General features: G+C 46.0%; 1 long non-coding RNA gene across 3 annotated transcripts in view; it reads right to left on the minus strand.

Annotated features, from left to right (window-relative positions):
• Positions 1–19,365, minus strand: part of LOC309629387 — a 102,584-nt gene that overhangs the window by 43,094 nt on the left and 40,125 nt on the right. For 2 of the 3 annotated variants that reach the window (XR_014245037.1, XR_014245038.1), the window contains one exon: positions 7,978–8,117. This is a non-coding gene — a long non-coding RNA (uncharacterized lncRNA). Of the gene's footprint in view, positions 1–7,977; positions 8,118–12,653; positions 12,803–19,365 lie in introns of all 3 variants that reach the window. The other variant, XR_014245039.1, reaches the window with a different exon arrangement.

Here is a 19,365-nt window from a genome sequence, read left to right on the forward strand (position 1 = left end):
CATTTTACATTCCCACCAGCAATACACAAATGTTCCAATTTCTCCACATTCTCTAACACTTGTTATTTTCTGTTTTTTGGATAATAGCCATCCTAATGAGTATGAAGTGGCATCTCACTGTGGCTTTGATGTGCATTTTCCTAATTATTAGTGATGTTGCACATCTTTTCGTGTGTTTATTGGTCATTTTATATCTTCTTTGGAGAAAGGTCAAGTCCCCCGTTCTTTGCACCTGGGCTGGCCGTTAGAGTGACCAACTGTCCTGGTTTGTTCAGAACTCTCCCAATTTTTGTACTGAAAGTCCTGTGTCCTGGGAAACCCCTCAGCGCTGGGCAAACTAGGACAGGTGGTCACTCTAGCTGGCCTTTGATCAATAGAATGCATTGGAAGTGAAAATGTGCAGCTTTCAGCCTAGGCCCCAAGGGGCTTTGCCACTCCCTCTCATGCAGCTCCTAGAAATCCGCTGCCCCATAAACAAACCCATGCTAGCCCACAGGATGATGAGAGGCATGTGGCCCGGTCACATAACTCTTGCTAACAGCCTACTGGCCACCAGACCTGTGAGTGATGCCACCCTCATTCATTCAACTGCCAGCCGATTTGCCCGCTGATGGCAGGTGCGCAGCCCAGCGGAGCTCAGCCAAGCTGGCCCAGACCAAAGAATGGCCCAGCCAGCCCACAGAGCCGTCATTTCAGTAAGCGGTTGTTGCTTTAAGCCACTGAGGTTGGAGATGATTTGTTACTCAGTGCAAACTAATTCATACAGCTCCACATAAAGTCTGCTATGTTCAGGGTTCCTCTAAGACCTTTGCTGCAGACAGGACCCTCCTGTCTTTCCAGTGCCCCTATTCTTAGTGAGAAGAGCTTCACCTACACTTTTATTGCAGCATGGCCACTGAAGCAGTCAAGGGCCCTTTCATTCTCTCTGCCAAAAACAGACAAAAGCTTTCCCCTCTTCCCATCCCTTTGTCCTCCCCTCACTATTCACTTCTCACTGCACAAAGAGAGATGCACTCATTAGACTTAGATGCTGAAGTAGACTTTAGGGCCCCTTCCGCATACCACAGCCAGCTAATTTTCCTTACACAGTTCCCATTTTTCTCCCACCAATCTTTTTCTTCTTGATCACAGCACATCTGAAAGAATTCTGACTTGCTTCAAATGCTCTTTCTCCAGTTGGCTGAAGCTTCTGTGACTCCAGCTCTGCTCCACTTGCTTGGTTCTCTGGACAGTCGCAGCGCGAGGAGTTGTTTTGACACAGGAGCCTGGTCATTGCCATCCTAGAAGCTGTTTCAAAGCTGTTCAGAGGGTCTCATTCTGGGAAGTCAAGGTCAAGCAAGATTAGCCCACTCTTCTAAAGGAGACCTGCTTCTTGCTGGAACTTTCTGGCTCTTATCTCTCTCAAGAAACATTGAACTGTACTTAAGTGTCCAATGATAAAGGCCCAAAACATACAGACTTCTTTCTTTCTTCTCATCAACCCTTGGTGAGCCCTTGCACCTGCAGTGAGAGGGATCTGGTCATAGTGCTACCCCAGCCTCCAGGGCATGTAGGTAGCTGACTGTGGATGGCAGAGTTCATTTGCAGCCTCAGAGTGACGAGAATTCCATTTCAACACTCCTTCCCTCGTCCTGGGTCAATAAAGATCAAGCAATAGAAATGTCAGGACTTTAGAAATCACCTGGTCCAACACGGCCATTTTACAGATGAGGAAACTGAGGCCCAGACTTGCCCAAGTCTGGAAGTGACTTGTCCAAGGCAACCCAGCAAGATGGTGGCAAAGCCAGGGCTAGAACCATGGCCCTCTGACCTCTAGACTGGTGCTGTCTCAACTATCCATTGCTCCTTGGTTGCTTTTTGAAAAATGAGTTAGGAGAAATGAAAGGAAGCCAAGGATTTTCTACAGACCAAACCGTTGGGCGGCAGAAGCCTAGGGTGGAGGGCAGTGCTGCCAAGATGAGAGATCTTAGAAAGCCTCCTCCTGTCCTCTCCTTGAGCTGAGAACATCCACAGGACAGAAACAAAACTTAAAGAAAAAGGAGCCGAGCCCCTTACCCAAGCCAGCGTAGGAACACCCACCAGAGGAGAATGCCTTGTCCTCCCACCTTTCTATTTTATTTAGGAAACACCTTTCTTATGAACTTACACAACTTTTCCACAGGAAAACTCCATTGTGTATTAAATACCTATGTTCCTGTTAATTCCCTTCTGATGCTTGTCAGGTTTTCACACTGTGCAATCACTGTAAGGATACACTTCTCAGGGTGTTTTTTCTCTAATATTATTTCATATTCAGGTTTTTTTGTGTCAATGGAGGCCTCATGTTTGTTGATTATAATTGTAATACTGTGTGTATTATATGGGTGCATCATAATTTGCTTTCCAATTTGCCTCAGGTTGAATATTTGTATCATTTCTAATTCATTAGTATTAACAACACCAATATGGTTATTTCTGTATGAATAGTTCTTTTATCCCTTTGGGTTTATTTATTTGGAGTATGCTTCCCTGGACAGAATGGCTGGATCGTGGCTAGGACTCAGCTCTTGCTATTGCCAGATTACTATCTAGAAAGGTGCAATCAGTTTGCAGGGCCTTCACCTTCATTTAAATGTGCCATTTCTCCTAGCACAGAACTGGGCTATCATTGCGTTTTGTCATTTATATTCATTTTTGCCATGTCAAATGGGAGAAGCTGAATAGTCAGGATTATAGGATATGAATCAAGGGAGGAGGACCTGTGAGATGAAGCCAAGAAGCAGAACTGGGCAGAAGCTGTGACAAATGCTCCGAGTAGGACGAAGTGAATGAGAGTTATCTGTTACAGCCTCTTGTCCCTGGATGTGTGGTGGGCTGGCCTGGACTGAAAATTCAGAGTTAGGGTGCACCCCAGTTTAACAAATGTGTGGTGGAGCCCAAAACCTGTTTCCAGCTTTGCATTTCCTTCTCTTTTTTAGCCAGGCTGTGCATCTTTTTGTGGATAGTTTACTATCTGCACTCCTTCTGTGCCTTATCTTTGATTTCTTGTCCTGAGGACTCTTTTTCCTACTTTCACCAGCAAAAATCAGAGCTCCTGAATCGTAAAGGAGCGTAAGAACCTCTCCACACTGGCTTCTCCTCACCCTGGGCCCCCATGGCTCACAAGAAGGCACAGCGGCGTGGCTCCCAAGGGTCATTCCTGAGAAACAGCTCTTCCTGGTTGTGTTTGATTTGGCCAAGATGATGATGACCAAACAGAGCTTCTCAGAAGTTCCAAGGAGAAGGGGTGGCGCAGGGAGCACAGACAGTGAACCAGCTCCTCGGGCCATCTCTGCTTTTGCCCACCCTTCCTCACACACATGCAACTTCTTTCAGAGTGGTTTCATACAGCCTAACATTCAGAGGTCCCCTCAGGGACCAGTAGGCCAAGTTTTGAGCCCACACCAAGAAGTCTGTCAACCACATGGTCTGCTCTGAAGCCTACAGCATGTGAAAAGTTATATTTAATATCCCTGGGAGAAACCAAATATAGCAAAGCCAGTTTGTGGGATGCAACTGCTCTTTTTTTAAGAACCATCTCTACCTAAGTGTTTGGTGAACTCTTCGCTCTTTAGAGTTGGGCTATGGATTCTCTAGTCTTAATTAGACACATGGACAAGCAGAGGCTTTAAGAGGTACAGGGACGTTCCAGGATCCTCGACAGCCCTACAAAAGGTCATTGCCATCCTACTAGACCTGGTCAGCATATGACTGACACCAGAGCAGATAGTGTGAACACAGCATGACAGCACAGTCAGCACAGAATCCTGTCCAGTGGCCTGACCATGGGCTGGGAGGTACTCCTTTCTTCCTGAAAGTCTGGAATTGATGGGGTAAGAGGGTGGTGGTGCAGAATGGATGATCTAATTTTCCACTGGGATAGTCAACAACCTGATCCCTACCACCGAGATCTCTTCTTCTGTGAATATTTACCTACCTATGGACTGGGTCTCAAGGCTTCTGAATAGATGCTTCCTAGACAACCACACTTAGAATCTTAAAACATGGCACAGCCTCCTTCCTTTCCTCACTGATTCTGAAAGAAAAAGCCACCCTTAGTCCCTTTCCTACCTCCTACCACTCCAGGCAGGCTAATGCTGGATAAAGCCCTCCTATACCCCTCAGAGTAAGGACCCCAAAAGTGCACTAAAAGACCTTCAGCCAAGCTGTCTTTGTTTAAAACACAGCAGCTGGTCTTTGATGCAGCTAGTAGAGGTTCCAAACACTGGTCGTTACATTTAAAGAAGACCTAAAGGAAATAGGAGGCTAGTTAATGGACTTCCCTGAGCTCTCATCATATACCCAGAGCAAAAGAAAGAGGGGAGAAGGAAGAGGAGAGATTAAGCCCTTCTTCGCAGAGTAGTCCTGTTCCCTAGCTACAGAGAAGCAAAGTAACAAGGACATTGAACTCTGGCCTTCTGGGGTTCAGCAAAGCTACAAAGGTCAAATGAGGGCCCTTTCTTGGCCTCTTGGGCCCCAATCAGGATATGACCCTTCTCCAAAGGGAGCAGATGATATAGGCCACCCCCTATCACAGTGTGGGATCCAGCATGGGTCCAGGACAGGGACACACACTCAGGTTAGACAGAGAGAGCCATGGGGCCAAGCAATCAGATTTGTTGGCCACACTTGAGGTAAACATGTGAAGCCAACAACCAGAATTTTGTAGAGCCACTGGGGGAAGAAACACAATCCATACAAATCAATTGAAGATGTCTGTTCTCAAAGACTTTGAACTTAGAAGCAAGAGTTTGGAAAATAGGAAGGGGCATGAGCCTCATACAGCAGCAGAAGATGAAAACACCATGAGGGGGAAAGGAAAGGTGCAGACACCCAGCGGAAGTCAGCCGAACGGGGTCCATGTGAGGGCAGGTGTGCAGATGGGACCAAACAGAGGTGATGCTCTCAGCCTTACAGTCCTTGGTAAAGAGGAAACGGAAGTTCACAGCATAACCCGTGCCCCGGTGGAGCCTCAGCTCCACCCAAGAACAGATTCTACATTTGGAAAGCCTTGGCCCTCTCCTTGAACTTGGTTTTCAAGGTTTCGGCAGTGTCATTTCATTCCCCCTCAGCTCTGACGTGTCTGAACCTGTAAGCACCTCCAGAGCTGGAGCACGCGTCATCTTCACACCACGGATGAATAACTATGGCTTGCTCACAGGCTCCTCGTTATCATAAAACAAAAATGCTACTTGCCTCAAAGCTGAGGTTTTGGGAACAGTGGGTTTGAAAAGCTGCAGGAGCAGCAGACAGAGAAGATGGCAATGAGCTAACCTTTTGAAGGGCCCTTGCAATGCTCAGGAGCACAGGTCAAGCAACCCCGCATCCAGATAGGGTTTTCTCTTTGGCGGGACAGTATTGTTAATATCATTCATTACTGCCTCTGATTAGGTTCCCAGGCTCATTAAGATCTCTGAGCCTTTGAATGTTTCTCTTGGATCAGATTGGATTCCACTTTGCAGAGAATTGTCAGGGCTTTCTAGTATCCGATGCAGGCCAGATAGTATCTCTTGGCTTGACTCCTTCCTAAAGTTTCTACCCTGTGCTTCTGTGTGTGCACCGCCGATGACGCAAATCATCGTCCCGGCATGCTGGCTCTCAGACCCCTTGCTGCCAGATGAACTAGGGCTTCTAATCCAAACAAAGCCAGCGTATAAAGTCCAAAACACTGAAACTAAACTTATTCTAAAAATTATGCAGGTATGTGTTAACACTCCAGTTAGACACAGAGAACAACAGCTAAGCCAACTTTTAAAAAGGAGAGTGAAGAGGGCTCTTACCCTCTCTGATATTAAGACGCATTATAAAGCCATCACAATAAAAACAGAAATTAAGAAAATGTACAAATAGGCCAACAAAACAGAATAGAGAGCTCAGACACAGAGTCATGTATATGTCTGGACTTAATATAGGACAAAGGTGCTACCACAAATTGGGGGAAGGATAGATTGTTTAGTAAATGGCATGGGGAACTTGCTTACTATATGGAGAAAAATAAAACTGAGTCCCTACTTAATACCACATACAAAAGGGGGCTCTGGGTTGTTTAAAGACCTAAGTGTAAAAGGTTAAAGAAAAGTAGTAGAAATAAAATTAGTAGGATTAAGTGCAGGAAAATATCTTTGTGATTCAGGAAAGCTCTTTTAAGATGAAATTTCAAAAGCATAGACCATAAGGCAAAATTTTATGAATTTGATTACATCAAAATTAAAGATTTCTAGTCAGCAAAATATCCCATGAACAAAGTTAATAGACTGATTAAAAAAATAGATATCTATAACATCTAAAACCAATGGGGAATTTATACGAAGAATATGCAAGGATCTTGAACATTTATGACTGCAATAGAAAATGGGGAAATGATATAAACTGACACTGTACAGAAGATGAAACTCCAGAGAACTAACAAGTTGGTGTAGGTCAGTTTTCCTGGGAAGCAGATTCTGAGATGGAGAGTTTTGAGCAGGTTTTTTGGGGAGTGGTGAGGGAGTGAGGAAAACAGCATTGGGTGGAGCCAGAATCTGAACTGTGATGCAGTTGCAGCTTAGGCTGACCCAACGGGGGAATGTGGAAACTGGGGTGTCTCTTCAGAGAGGTCCTGAATTCAGCAAGGGGACCAGGCTTTATTTCTCTGCAACGACTAGTCATTGGATGGATGTCACCCCCAAGGAGAGTTCATAACCCTGGGTGAAGCAGCTTCCTCTGGCTGAGGATAATTGCTGGGGAGGGTCTCATCTATGAGCCATCAGCAACCAGCACTACTGGTAGCTGGGTTAACAAGGACCTCGGTCTTAGAGCAGGAATCTGAACAGTACACTATGTATCCACTATGGCAGATATGAAGGAAGCCTCAAAAGCATTAGTAATATGAAAAATGCAAATTAAAACATCAAAGAGCTATCACTGTATGCCTTTTATATTAGCAAAATATAGAAGGAAGTGTAGTGCCAACTATTGGCAGGATTATGGGACATGACAGCTCTTATGGACGGCTGGTGAGAAGACGAACATCAGAAAAGTGCATCAGCAAACATTCTTGGGAACGTTCTGGCATTATGAGTCAAATTCAGTGTCGCATACTAGCAATTCCTCCACTAGGTATACATCCCAAGAAATTCTTATACAATTCCGTAAGGAGACGTGTATGCGAATGTTTTCTGCACGGTTATTTGCAGTGGAAGTGGGGGGCTAACTGAGTTTCCATCACTAAGATTGAGAAATAAAATGTAGTGAATGCACACTTGGGAACTCTGTGTAGTAGGATTGTAGCAAATGATCAGATGTACACACAGCAACATGGATGGATCTTGAGAACGATGAATAGAACGGGGAGGGGGCAGGGGAGGAAGAAAGGAAAGAAACGTGATGAGATGGAACATTCACATAAATTAAAAATACTGAAAGCACAGGGAACTATATTCAGTATCTTGTAATAAACTACAATGGAAAAGAATCTGAAAAAGAATATGTGTGTGTGTGTGTGTGTGTGTGTGTGTGTAACAATCGTTTTGCTGTACACCAGAAACTAACAATATTGTAAATAACTATACTTCAATAAATAAAAATAAATAAATAAATACTGCAAGCAAATAGCATTTGTATGAAAGCAAATGAAAGGATACATCTTAAACACATAAGAATCACCGTGGGTGAGAGGGGGGTATGGAACCGTGGGATGGGGAGTAAAAGGAATAAGGCAGTAAATAAATTCAAGAGAGGAGTCTTGCAGGGACCAATGATCTCGGCTGGTTCCATGGCTCCATGAACCAAGGAGTCAGGTTAATCCAACTCTCTACACCTGATTTCTAAAACTAGTGGCAGCAGCAAACACCACCTGAGCCCTGGAAAAGCAAGCTCATGTTCTGCACCTTCTCTTTCTCTGAGATCTCTCCTAAAAGGTCACAGGCTGAGTCACTGGAAAATCACAGAGCCCTGCTACACACCGCTCCCTGCTCTTACCTGCGAATAAAATGACATCAACCTCCGATCTTCAGTGGGATGAAATGGCTGGCACCTGGATAAAGGTTCACGCCTCTCCCGGGCAGAAGGACTTTGCTCACAGGATGCCTTTTCATCTTGTATCCCTTGAACTTTCCCACCTGAGATTCCAATCAAAGTCATCACCTTAACTGAAATGCAATAGGCAAAACAGCCACCGCCCCCCCTTGATCAGGACTGGTATGCAAGATAGGGGAAACACAACCAATTCGGGGTGTTGTCTTAGACCTTGCCCACCTGGGAGAGGGCACCAAACAGAGAGATGACATCACACTGGGAAATGGGCTCGCTTTGGCCCACTTGTCTGGCAAACCCTCTCTGTTCATGGGGAATGGGTGAGGTGTGAACTCCCCTTGTGAAATCTATCCTGCATGACCCATCAGTCCCAGAAAAACTGGAGATCCTGAGAGAGCCAGAAGAATAATGAGGCTTATCAGTCGGTCTTGGATCCCATTCCCCACGGTGGCTATTCCAAACCCCAACTGCTGTCCCTGAAGTCCCCCACAAGCAATTGAGAACCAAGTTCAGGTTACCAGTCCAAAGGGAGGAACACAGAGATTAAGATCTAGGGATGCAGAGAAGAACTGAGCCGGGAAGTCTGAGAGAAGCCCTGCCTCTCAGGCTCAAAAGGTAGAACCAGAATGTCAAGGTGCCCATAAACACTGCTCTGAACCTCTTGGCTGGCACCAGGCCCCGACTCCAAGGTTAACCCTTCCTTGCCCAGGGCATGCCTTCCTCAGCACTATAGAAAAGGTCTCTTCTAGACACCAGTATTGTGTTCACAAACAAGTCTCTGTAATAAATAGGATCCCTAGGCAAAATAAGAATCCCAGGATACATGGTAAGAGAGTCGGTGTGGGTGCCATTTTTATCATGCTTTTTTCTGGGTCCAGAAAGTAAACTTCTGTGCCAGCTTTAAGACTTTTAATTCAGGAAAGTGCAGGGTGAGATGGGTTTTGCTGTTTAAAGGCTTCCTCAGGACAGAAGTTGTCTGGTGAATGTGTAAACTGCCTGTGCCCAGTAGGCCTTCTGCAAGTGTTAACTCCCTTCCCCACCCCTGCTTCTTCTTCTCCCATTGTTGGTGTAGTTGAGGAGTCATGCAGGAACCCAGGAGGCGTGGCCTCTGCTCACGGCTCAGACATCTTTCTACAGAATGATCTCAAGCAAGAGGCTCTCCCTTCTCCCAGCCCTCTGCTTCCCTGCCTCTAGTTTCTCATGTTTAGAATTGGAGGGAGTAAACTCTGTCTTGCGGGTGGCCAGGTTGGTCCCTGCCCCCTTTTCTCTAGGTTCTAGGGAATGAAAAATATTATTAAATTTTAATTTTCTAATGGAAAACTATGAAGTAGAAGCAAAAAAATTAGCCTAATCCTATGATCTAGGTAAAATCTGCTGGCATTAAGAAGATGGGGTGTTAGAAAATAGAAGCAATATAGAAACATACAAAATGAAAATTGGAAGTCACCTTCTCCCATTCACACTGTCCACAGTAAATAACTACTTCCCCAAAGTAAATAACTACTATTGTTTCTTATCATTCCATTCAGAAAAATTATGCATATGTATTTATATGTATTCTTTCTAAAAAGTTTGCAGAAGTGATCATACCGTATATGGTACTATCTAATTTGCTCTCTTTTAACTTGATACATCTTTTATATATATATATATATATATATATATATATATATATATATATATATATGTGTATGTATATATACTTTATTCTTTATAATAGCTAAATAATATTTCATCAAATGCATTGTAACTCAGTCCAGGAGGATTGTGAATTTCTCTCCTTTTGTGAACACCAACCAGCTCAGACTCTTGCTCCTTGATTTCCTCCCGAGGGTCAGAGTTGTGAGAAGCTGTGATTCAGGTGTCAGGTGAGACAGAGAAGTCCCCATACACCCAAAAGTTCCAGGTGAGTCGCTGTGAAACTGTCATGGTGTCAGTGTTTGCTTATTTCCCTTTCTGGAGAAAATGTCCACAAGCCAATGGCCAATTTGCCACATATGTTGATGGCTGAACATTTTGGACAAACTTCAGTGTGTCCAAATGATGAAATATCAGGTTTGAAAAGGACCCCAAGGTCATTTGGCTTAAGCTCCTTGAACCCAATGTAGGAATCCCTTCTACGAGCTTCTGTGTTATCATTTATTTACCATCACTCTATCATACCGTGGAACAGCTTTTACTAACAGAAAATTCTTTCTAATTTTCCCAAACCAGCTCCCATGCAATGTACCTGCATTGGTCCTAGCCCTGCCCTTTTAGACATCCTTGAACAAGTGTGTTTCTCTTCCCATGGCCACCCTCCAGAAGTTTGACAAAAATGCTCACATCCCTCGGAGTCTCCCCTCTATTCATTTAACAAATATTCTTCCAGAGACTATGTACATACCAAGCACTGTGTTAGGCATACTGTAAACTCTGTGAGGGCAGAGAGCTTAGTCTATGTTATTGTGCACTGTCTCCACACCACCTAAATGGGCCTTACATACAGTAGGCATTTAATAAATATTTGCTGAATGAATGAATACAAAGATGAATCTCAGAGTCTCTGCCCTCAAGGACCTCTTAGTCTAGTGGGAGGCAGAACAGAACGATAGGCAATTATAATCCAGGGACAGAGAAAGGATGTGGGTTAGGAGAACCTCAGAGGAGAGGTTCTATCCCAGCATTCATAGTTCCCACCTCCTTCTTCCACTGTAATGTTGATCACGTCATGTTGTCATGATATGTCTGCACGTCTATCTTCACCACTGGATTGTTAGCTCTTTGAGGACAGAAACTGTACTATGTGTCACTTAGCTTTGTATCCCTTACACTTAACACAGGGGCTGGCATAGGGGAAGCGTTTCATATTTGTTTAATGAAGTGACTGATTAATGGATGGCTAAATGAATTAATATACTAATATTCCCAGAGGAAAAAAAAATTAAGGGAACTGCTTTTATTGGCCTAAACTGGTGTTACCTTAAGTTTCACCAACACAAAAAATTGCTGAAGTACCAGTGACAGAAATCTTGGGAGAAAGCGACCATATCATCCTAGGGCTCCCCAAAGTCTCATTTTTTCAGCAAACATTTAATGAGCACCTCCTCTGAGTTTGATACACTGCCAGACTCTAGGACAAGGCAAACAACACATAACTCCTACCTTTCAGGATCTCCCAGACTAGCTGGTGATGAGTGCTCTGACAATGTGCAGAGGCTGCTGTGAGGGGCCGGGGGGTCAGGAAGCCTTCCTGAAAGTGGAGATGCCTGAACTGAGGGCTGAGGAAACTGTCCGGGTGAGGAGAGGGAGGAAGGCAGTCCTAGGCAGAGGGATGCACAGGCAGAAGTCCAGAGGTGTGAGAACTCAGCAGTGTGGGAGTATCATGTTTGGGGAGTGGGAGGAAGAAATAGAGATGGAGACAAGGCCCTGCCAAGGAATTGAGATTTGACCTTGAGGGCAGGAGGGAGCCATTGAAAGAATCCTAAAATCCCACGATGATCAGATTTGCATAGTAGAAGATTATTCTTACGGCAGTGTAGAAAATGGATTGGAGGAACAAGAATGCTATAAGAGAGATCAGTTAGGAGACTATTTGGAACTTACTTGGAAAGCAGATGGAAAGAAGAATAGACATCAAAGACATTAAAGAGTAGCTGCCAGAACTCAGTGACCCACTGTGTACACTGGCTCTCAAGCTTCAGACTTGGGTTACTGGGTGGGTGGAAACACCATCACCCAGTGGGGAGTATAGGCGAAGGAGCAGGCTTGGGAGTGAAGATGATGAGTTCAGTGGGGAGTCTGAGGGCCTGGGGGCCGTCTAGGCTGATCCTTGAGAAAGATGGACATGTGGGTCAGGAGCTCAAGGAAGGGAACTGGCCATGATACAGACCCAGGAGCCTCCAGGGGACACAGGCAGAGGATGAAAGAGTGGGAGTGTGCCAATCACCCAGGGAGAGGGCTTGGGGTGGGGAGAGGAAGGGGTTATCTGAGAGCCTCAATAGTCTTTCGTGAAGATTTCCAAAACATTTTAAAGAATCCTCAGAGTTATTACCAATTTAGAGCAGCCTCCTGTCTCAAAGCTGATACAGCAATGCATGAGGAAAGCAATTAGAGAAAAACAGCAGTACTGAGAGAGGAGCCTGATTTTCAGATGTCCTTTGTGGGTAACAACAAAGGGACATGAAGGGAGCTTCATGAAGGAAAAGAGGAAGGCATCCAGACAAGGCCTGCTTGAGTGACGTGGCTTTTGCTTATTCGAGATGATGCCCGGGCCCTGACCTGTACACCCCTTCCCACCCCCAGGTCCAACATTAAGCAACAGGCTTCCCAGGAAGCTGCATCCTTGCCTCCCCGGCTGCTTCAGTCATGAAATCTTTGCAAGTTACAGGCATCTGAGGCACACGATGGCCCAAGCAAGCCACATGCCTGTGTAAAGCTGCCTCCTGGCTGTGAGGAATAAAAATCAATATTTTAAAATCTGAATTATTCAGATGCTGTACCCCGGAGGTGATTCATAACCTAAGGAGCTCCTCAGTAGGAGAACAGCGGCTGAGGGTTTGTGTGAACATGGCTTAGCCCATGATTTCCCATGCCATCAGTCAAAGGACTAACAAAAGATTAAATAACAGAATTGTTCTTACACAGTGTCCCGAGGAACGCCCGAAGAGCTGGGCTACTCCGGCTAAGAAGTCTAGACTATCATAATAAGGAGAGAAGCAACTTGCCCTCATGAGGGAGCAGAGGGTCCCCTGGGCTCTCCAAGTGTTGGTGTCTTCAAGTCTCCTGGGTCCTTTGCACAAGGGAAAGCAGGTTAAGCTGGGGGAGAGGGGATTCTTCCAAGTACTCCCTTTTAGAATAAAATTTAAGAGCTCCCCTGAGAAAAGTGACAATGGTCATATCCCAAATCCCCATGTCATGTAGGTAGGCACTTAAACCTATTGCTGCGGCTGGGCAGGGCCTGTGCTACGAAGACCATGAACTATGTCTGGACTGGCCTAGGGGAGGGGGATGAGGATGGAGTGTAATTGGTGACAACTCACCTCGCAAAGGGAGGAAGCACCGAAACCCATTCTAGAGAGAAGGACACAGTGTGGCCTAGCGCACATTCCCTGGACTTAGAGGGATGAAGACCTGAGTTTTGAGTCCTTGGCTCCACCACCATGTGACCCTGGACAAGACAGTTATCTCTCTCAGCCTTAGATTCTGTAACACCAAAATGTTGATAATAATCCCCTACTTACTGGGTTCTTGGGAAGATGAAATGAATAGAAGCAGAAACACCTTGCTGCTCCCTCACACTTTGTATTAGTTAGGATATTACTTTGGTCGTTCTAACAGAGGGACCAGAATAACAGTGGCTTAAACGAGATAGGAGTTTATTTCTCTCTCATATAAAACTCCAAGCCGCTGTGGCCCCTCTGGTCTGAGAGCTCATCAGAGGCCCAGGCGGCTTCTATCTGGTCACCAGGGGTGTCACCTTCCTTGACTTACTCCGAGAAGGCTCCCCACCACTGCCACGTTGCAGCTGGTAGAAGGGGCAAAGGGGCAAAAGAAGGGCCAGCTCCCTTCAGAAAATCCAGGAGTTTACATTCCACCTCTTTTCATTTCCCACAGGCCAGAATGTAGTCACATAGTCACATGTGGCTGTAAGAGGGGCTGGGAACTGTAGTTATTTTCTGGGAAGTCACAGACTCAACAGAAAATTCTGCGATTATGGAAGAAGAGGAGGTGGATATTGAGAGACAATTCACAGTCCCTGCCACCCCACTTTGTCTAACTCCTCTTGATCCCCAGATCTCGGGTTTATATCACTTCCCTTGGGAGGCCTTCCCCAACCCTCCAGGCTCCTTAGATGCGCCTCCCTGGGCCCCCTCACATCATCTTTGGCTTGCTGTCTGTTTTTCTGACTAGAATGTAACCTCAGTGAGTTTGGGGATGTGTCCGTCTTCCTCCCCGCTGTCTCCCTGTGCCACCCAGAGCTGGGCACAGAGTGGACATGAGATACACCCACGCTGACTAAGGAGGTCTGTCACCAAAGGGCCTTGGGATGTCCTTGGGGTGGAACTTTAGAGCTTTGAGGCCAACAGTGCTCTCCAGCCCAGGATTTGTTTGGAACAAAACTGGTACCTCCTGCTGCTGCCCAGGCAATGGGGGCGGTCGTCGCCCTGAAGACAGGTGGAATTTTCTTTTTACCCCTTAGTCCTCTCTCTGTGTACGTCTTTAGAATTGTGCCCATCCTTCGTCAGAGCCCTTGGATGGGCAACTGTGCCCTTTCATGATAAACGCTGGCTCTGCAGCTCTGTTTTTCAGATCTGGGAATGAACAGTTGGGGGAAGAGCTTTTCCTAGCACAGTGGCCAGAACTGAGGATGCAAGTAGAGACTTGGTTTTCCATGCCCAGTCTCTACAGTGCAGCTGCCAGCCTGACGCCTGCCCTGTGAGGAGGGGGAAGGGACCTCAGTGAGGCTGTCCCAGGGCAGTCAGCCTGCACCCCCTGTGGGGAAAAATGGCCTCCCAGAGTCTGGGCCGTGTGACCCCACTGTTTAGTCCCTGAGCAGCTCCTTGGGGCTTCACTTTAATGCCCTCCAGCTCACTCCTGATTTGACATAAACCTCACCATTTTCTTAGAAAGCTCCTTCTTCTTAGCTCATTTTCTCTGTTACCAGGGTTTCTTTAGGGATCCCAGCAAACATGACTCTGGTTCCCGTGAGGAGGGGAGGCTGCACCCCAGGACTGACCTCCAGCCCCTCAGACACATTCTCATCACCTTCCATGTCTTCCTTTGATTGGAACTAGAGGACAACCGGGCCTGAGCTCTGAGCGACCAGCTCTTTCTGGCAGTCTCCAGAGCCACTGAGGGGTAAGTCACCAGAGACGAAGCCCTGGGGGTTGCTGGGTGCTCACGTTACACTCATACACAAAATGAGCCTATTCAGGAACCAAGTTCAAATTTCCTTGCTTGTATTTTTCCAGAGAGTTGGGGAGAGAGCAGCCATATCCTGCCAGCAGCCCCTGGGAACTTGCCCCTGCCTCCCCCCATGCCTGGCATCAAGGGAATCTTTGCCCTCCTGACTGTGGCACTGGACTTAGCTGGGAACAGACACAGTTTCATTCCAGCAGCCGGGTTTTTCCCCCCATAAATTGGCAGTGTCCCTTTAAGTCCCTGCCCGTCTCCTCTTTTGGACTGGCCGTAGGTTAAATAAACCAACTGACCAGACTTTTCTGACTGGGGGTTCTGAGCTGGAAATTCCTCCTACTTGCTTCAGCTTGTGTGCGGGAACAAAGAGCAGTTAAAAAGGGATTAGCTTTTCCCTCTGTTGGTTTCTCTCTTCTCTCTCAGAATAATTCCATTTCTAACTCTGGGATTTAGGTTCCTCTTGGAGCCCTGCTTCTTTCCTGCTTCTTTATTGACTGTCCGTAGAGCTACAGAAAGTTTCCCTGCACCCAATGTGGGGAGCGAGTGTCTCTCTGCATGGATTTCACAGCGTGACTTCTTGCACCCCTGATTATTGGATTCACCCATTTCTCTCCAGCACAAACCCTGGACTGGCCCTCTGAAACTCTGAGTAACATTCTATTAATCACATTATTTCCCCAAGCAGTCTTCTCTTCTGGGAAAAGAATATGCTCATCAACTTATACACATAGTCTGATTCTCATTAAAATCTGAAAGAAAAGGGTGGTAGAAAGAGCATTGTTTGGGAGTTGGGGTTTCTGGGTTCTCCTCCTACCTCTGGCATTAACTAGTGTGTGACCTTGAGAAAGTCATTTCTCTTGGCTGAGCCTTACAGACCCCTCCCTCTGTAATGTAAGAGGTTCCTTCTAGTGCTAACATTCTAGTGTCTATATTAAATAGTCTTGCAATCCCCAATGACACTTGATCATCATGAATATGCACAGATGAAGAGTTGACCTGGGGTCCAAGGTGATTATACTCAGGACCAGGATCCTGAAGCACCCGGCTTCAGCAGCCAGTTACCCCAGACTAGATCTTGCTCTATCTGTACCCTTTATAGAAAAGGATCTAGGGCTTCCCTGGTGGCGCAGTGGTTGAGAATCTGCCTGCCAATGCAGGAGACATGGGTTCGAGCCCTGGTCTGGGAGGATCCCACATGCCGCGGAGCAGCTGGGCCCGTGAGCCACAATTACTGAGCCTGCGCGTCTGGAGCCTGTGCTCTGCAACAAGAGAGGCCGCGATAGTGAGAGGCCTGTGCACCGCGATGAAGAGTGGCCCCCGCTTGCCACAACTAGAGAGAGCCCTCGCACAGAAACGAAGACCCAACACAGCCAAAAATAAATAACTAAATAAATAAATTTTTTAAAAAAAGAAAAGGATCTAGCAGATTAATGGAGCCCAGTGGTAACTGGGGCCAGGCTCAGAATGGACAGACCAGAGGCCTGATATCCCAGGATCTATGCCATTCCATTTTTACTCCCAAAAAGGACACTAGGTTTTTCTGTAGTCTCATGCTAGATAGAGGTCTGAACTAGAATCAACTGGTGTCTAGGACAGGGTCAGGGTGGGGAAGGGGTAGGGCTCAAGACAGACCATCATACCCCTTGTTCAGTTCTTCTCTCTGAGGTCTCTGCAGACAGAAGTACCACTCTCAGCAGCCCTGGGGCTGTTCCACAACAGTTTCACCCCTCCCTCCTCCTGGCATGGCCTAAAAGCAGGTTTGGCTATGCTGGGAACAAGTGATGTTTGCACTCAGCGACAATATCACTCAGCAGCCATGTGTCAGTGACCAGCTTTCCAAAAACCTGGAAAGAAATCTGCTCGCCAAACAAATGTGAAATATTTGCAAGTTTTCAAAAAGAAGCTGGGTCTGTTTTCCATTGGAGAGAGAAGGGGGCTGTAAATGTTGTAATTAGAAACAGACATTTCTTCCATTCTTTAAAGCAACGAAGATGTTATAAGGCTTGCAGATCAGACCTCTCTGTGAGAAGGACCATTTGGGGACACATGGCAAACAAATTCAGGGAAGCAGGCTCTGCCTCAGCAGGGAAGCTGCAGACCTGCAGCAGCCAAGATGTCTCTTCTGGAGTGTAGTTGTGTCTGGTAAACAGAGCTGCCTTCAGGATTGGCCCAGGGTGTGTGTTTTGGGGGCCAGGGGTGGGAAGGGTAGATGTGGTGGAGTGGGAAAACATCCTTGAGATGGATGCTTCAGGTTGTCATGGAATTCTCAAGAAGAAGATGCCACAGTCTTCAGTGGTCCCAATGTTGGTGTGAGGAGGTTGTGTCCTGGGCCTGATCTCAGTTGTCCCCACCCCCCAGTAGTGCAGTTAAACCCTTGGCTTCCAACCAGGCTCCCTCAATGGAGAGGATGAAGAGTGAATGTTGACCACCTCGCACAGTCACACAGCCCCGGGCTACTAGAAACGTGCCAGATAAGAAACTGGTTGCTAAAACGTTTTTGGCCAGATTTGTTTGTTTATGTTATTGTTTTATGACCTCCAAAGATCTGGCTAATCTAAGTGGCATTGGAACATGTCCACTTTTCACTATATAGATATAGCTTCCTGTTGGCTTTGTTTGACTTAAAGTGTGACTATGTTAAGTTTTATACAAATATTAAATTAATAGTCATTGTGCAAGCAAAACTCATACTCGTTAAATCTGATTGTGTTTAAAACAGTGATTCGCATCCATGGCTGCACATTGCTATAACCAGGGAAGCTTTATAAAAATTCCCATGCCTCAGGCCCACCTCCAGAAAATCTATTTTAATTGATTTGGAGTGGGGCCTGGGCATTGATTTTTTTTTTTAAAGGTCCCCAGATGATTCTAATTGCAGCCAGGCTTGAGAACCATTGTTCTGAATGATGCCTGAGAAATGTGCTAATTTAGTGGGGGGAAAACAATCAAATGAGATCTTAGTTCGAATTGGCTGGCTTGTTTTGTCAGTGTTCAGCCCAGTATCTGGATAGGAACAAAGCCAAGACTACAGTGCATTTATGTAAGGTTTGGAGGGTAAGACACTTCTCCTAAAACTGACTTATTACTGTATGTGTATTTCATCTACAGCAATAAATTGGAAATATTGGGAGGGAACCTCATGCTCTGTGAATATAGAGTCCCTTAATATTCAATAATAATCACTCCATGATCTGAATGGACAGGAGACAATAATAAAGAACTCTCATATTTAAAACAATCGGCACGAAAATGTTTCCGGTAATACCAGTTCATAATGAGCCAAATGGCACAGATTTATATTGCCTTGAATTTCAAGACATCACCAGTGATTTACGATGGCTAGATGCTCAAATCACCATCTCTTGCCCCTCAGGTGAACTTTTGGTTCAATGTATCTGAAGGTGGAGTGTGGAAGACAATTCAGGTAGCAGAGAATTGAACAAAGGCCAATCATTGAATAGGCAGCGAATTCGAGCTCGTTATCGTTATCCAGCTGGGACTGATCACCTCTCAGCGGGATGATTCAGGAGTCGCAAATGGTTGGAACCTTTGTTTTCCCTTCTCTGGGAAAGACAGGTCCATTAGCTCTCCTGCTGCTTTAGAGCTTAATTTGTTTTCGTTTTTGTTTTTTTTCTGACACTATGGAGGGGACAGTACATTCCAAAAATTAGAGGACAGCTAAGGAAAATTCTCCCTCTTTATAGGATATCATTAAGCACATCGTGCCTCAGAGGGATGGCGAAGGCCATTAACAGACAGGAGCCAAGAGAGGGATTAGCTCATAAAAGAGAAGGCTGCTGAGAGCAGTTGGGCTAGATACAGGAAAAGCTGCCAGGTAGAGACCCAAGCTTGGGCATTAAAACTCAGCTCTCATCGTGTTTTCAAAGAGTTATCATCTTTTGTATATAATAAAGGTAGAGTTAGGAACTGCCCTCAGGAAGGAGATGCATTAAATTCACTGAGGACAAAAACCCCCAAAGCTACAGCACCTGGGGCCATTCCCCAGGGGGGCGGGGCTGATTCCTAGACAGTGTGTCTGGCTGCCCCCCACTAACGTCAGGGATCCTTGGTGTAAGAGTACAGGCTGAAGTACTCAGGGGGTTACCTTATCCCACATCTGCAGAGGCAAGAAGCTGACATTAAAAGCTCATATAGTGCTCCTTTTACAAGTAAATGACTACCTGGAGAGAGGACTAACTAAGTCACGTGCTTGGCATTTTCTAGCTGATTTTCTATTCAAAGAGACCCAGATTAACTTTCGCGCCCATCAAGCTTTCCCCCAAACCTCCTGGTGGAAAGGGAATCCCCAGGTCCCTGAATGATGCTCAGTCATGCCCCTGGCTTAGCCTGCTGTCCCTTCCCCAGGTCTGTGTCTTCAGTGGGGTGAGAAAGACTTTGGCGGAGGCTTATTAGGCTGCGAATAAGCCAAGTGCATAT

This window comes from Balaenoptera borealis (assembly GCF_965194805.1).
Source record: "Balaenoptera borealis genome assembly, chromosome: 5".
In the NCBI taxonomy this organism is placed as follows: Eukaryota; Metazoa; Chordata; class Mammalia; order Artiodactyla; family Balaenopteridae; genus Balaenoptera; species Balaenoptera borealis.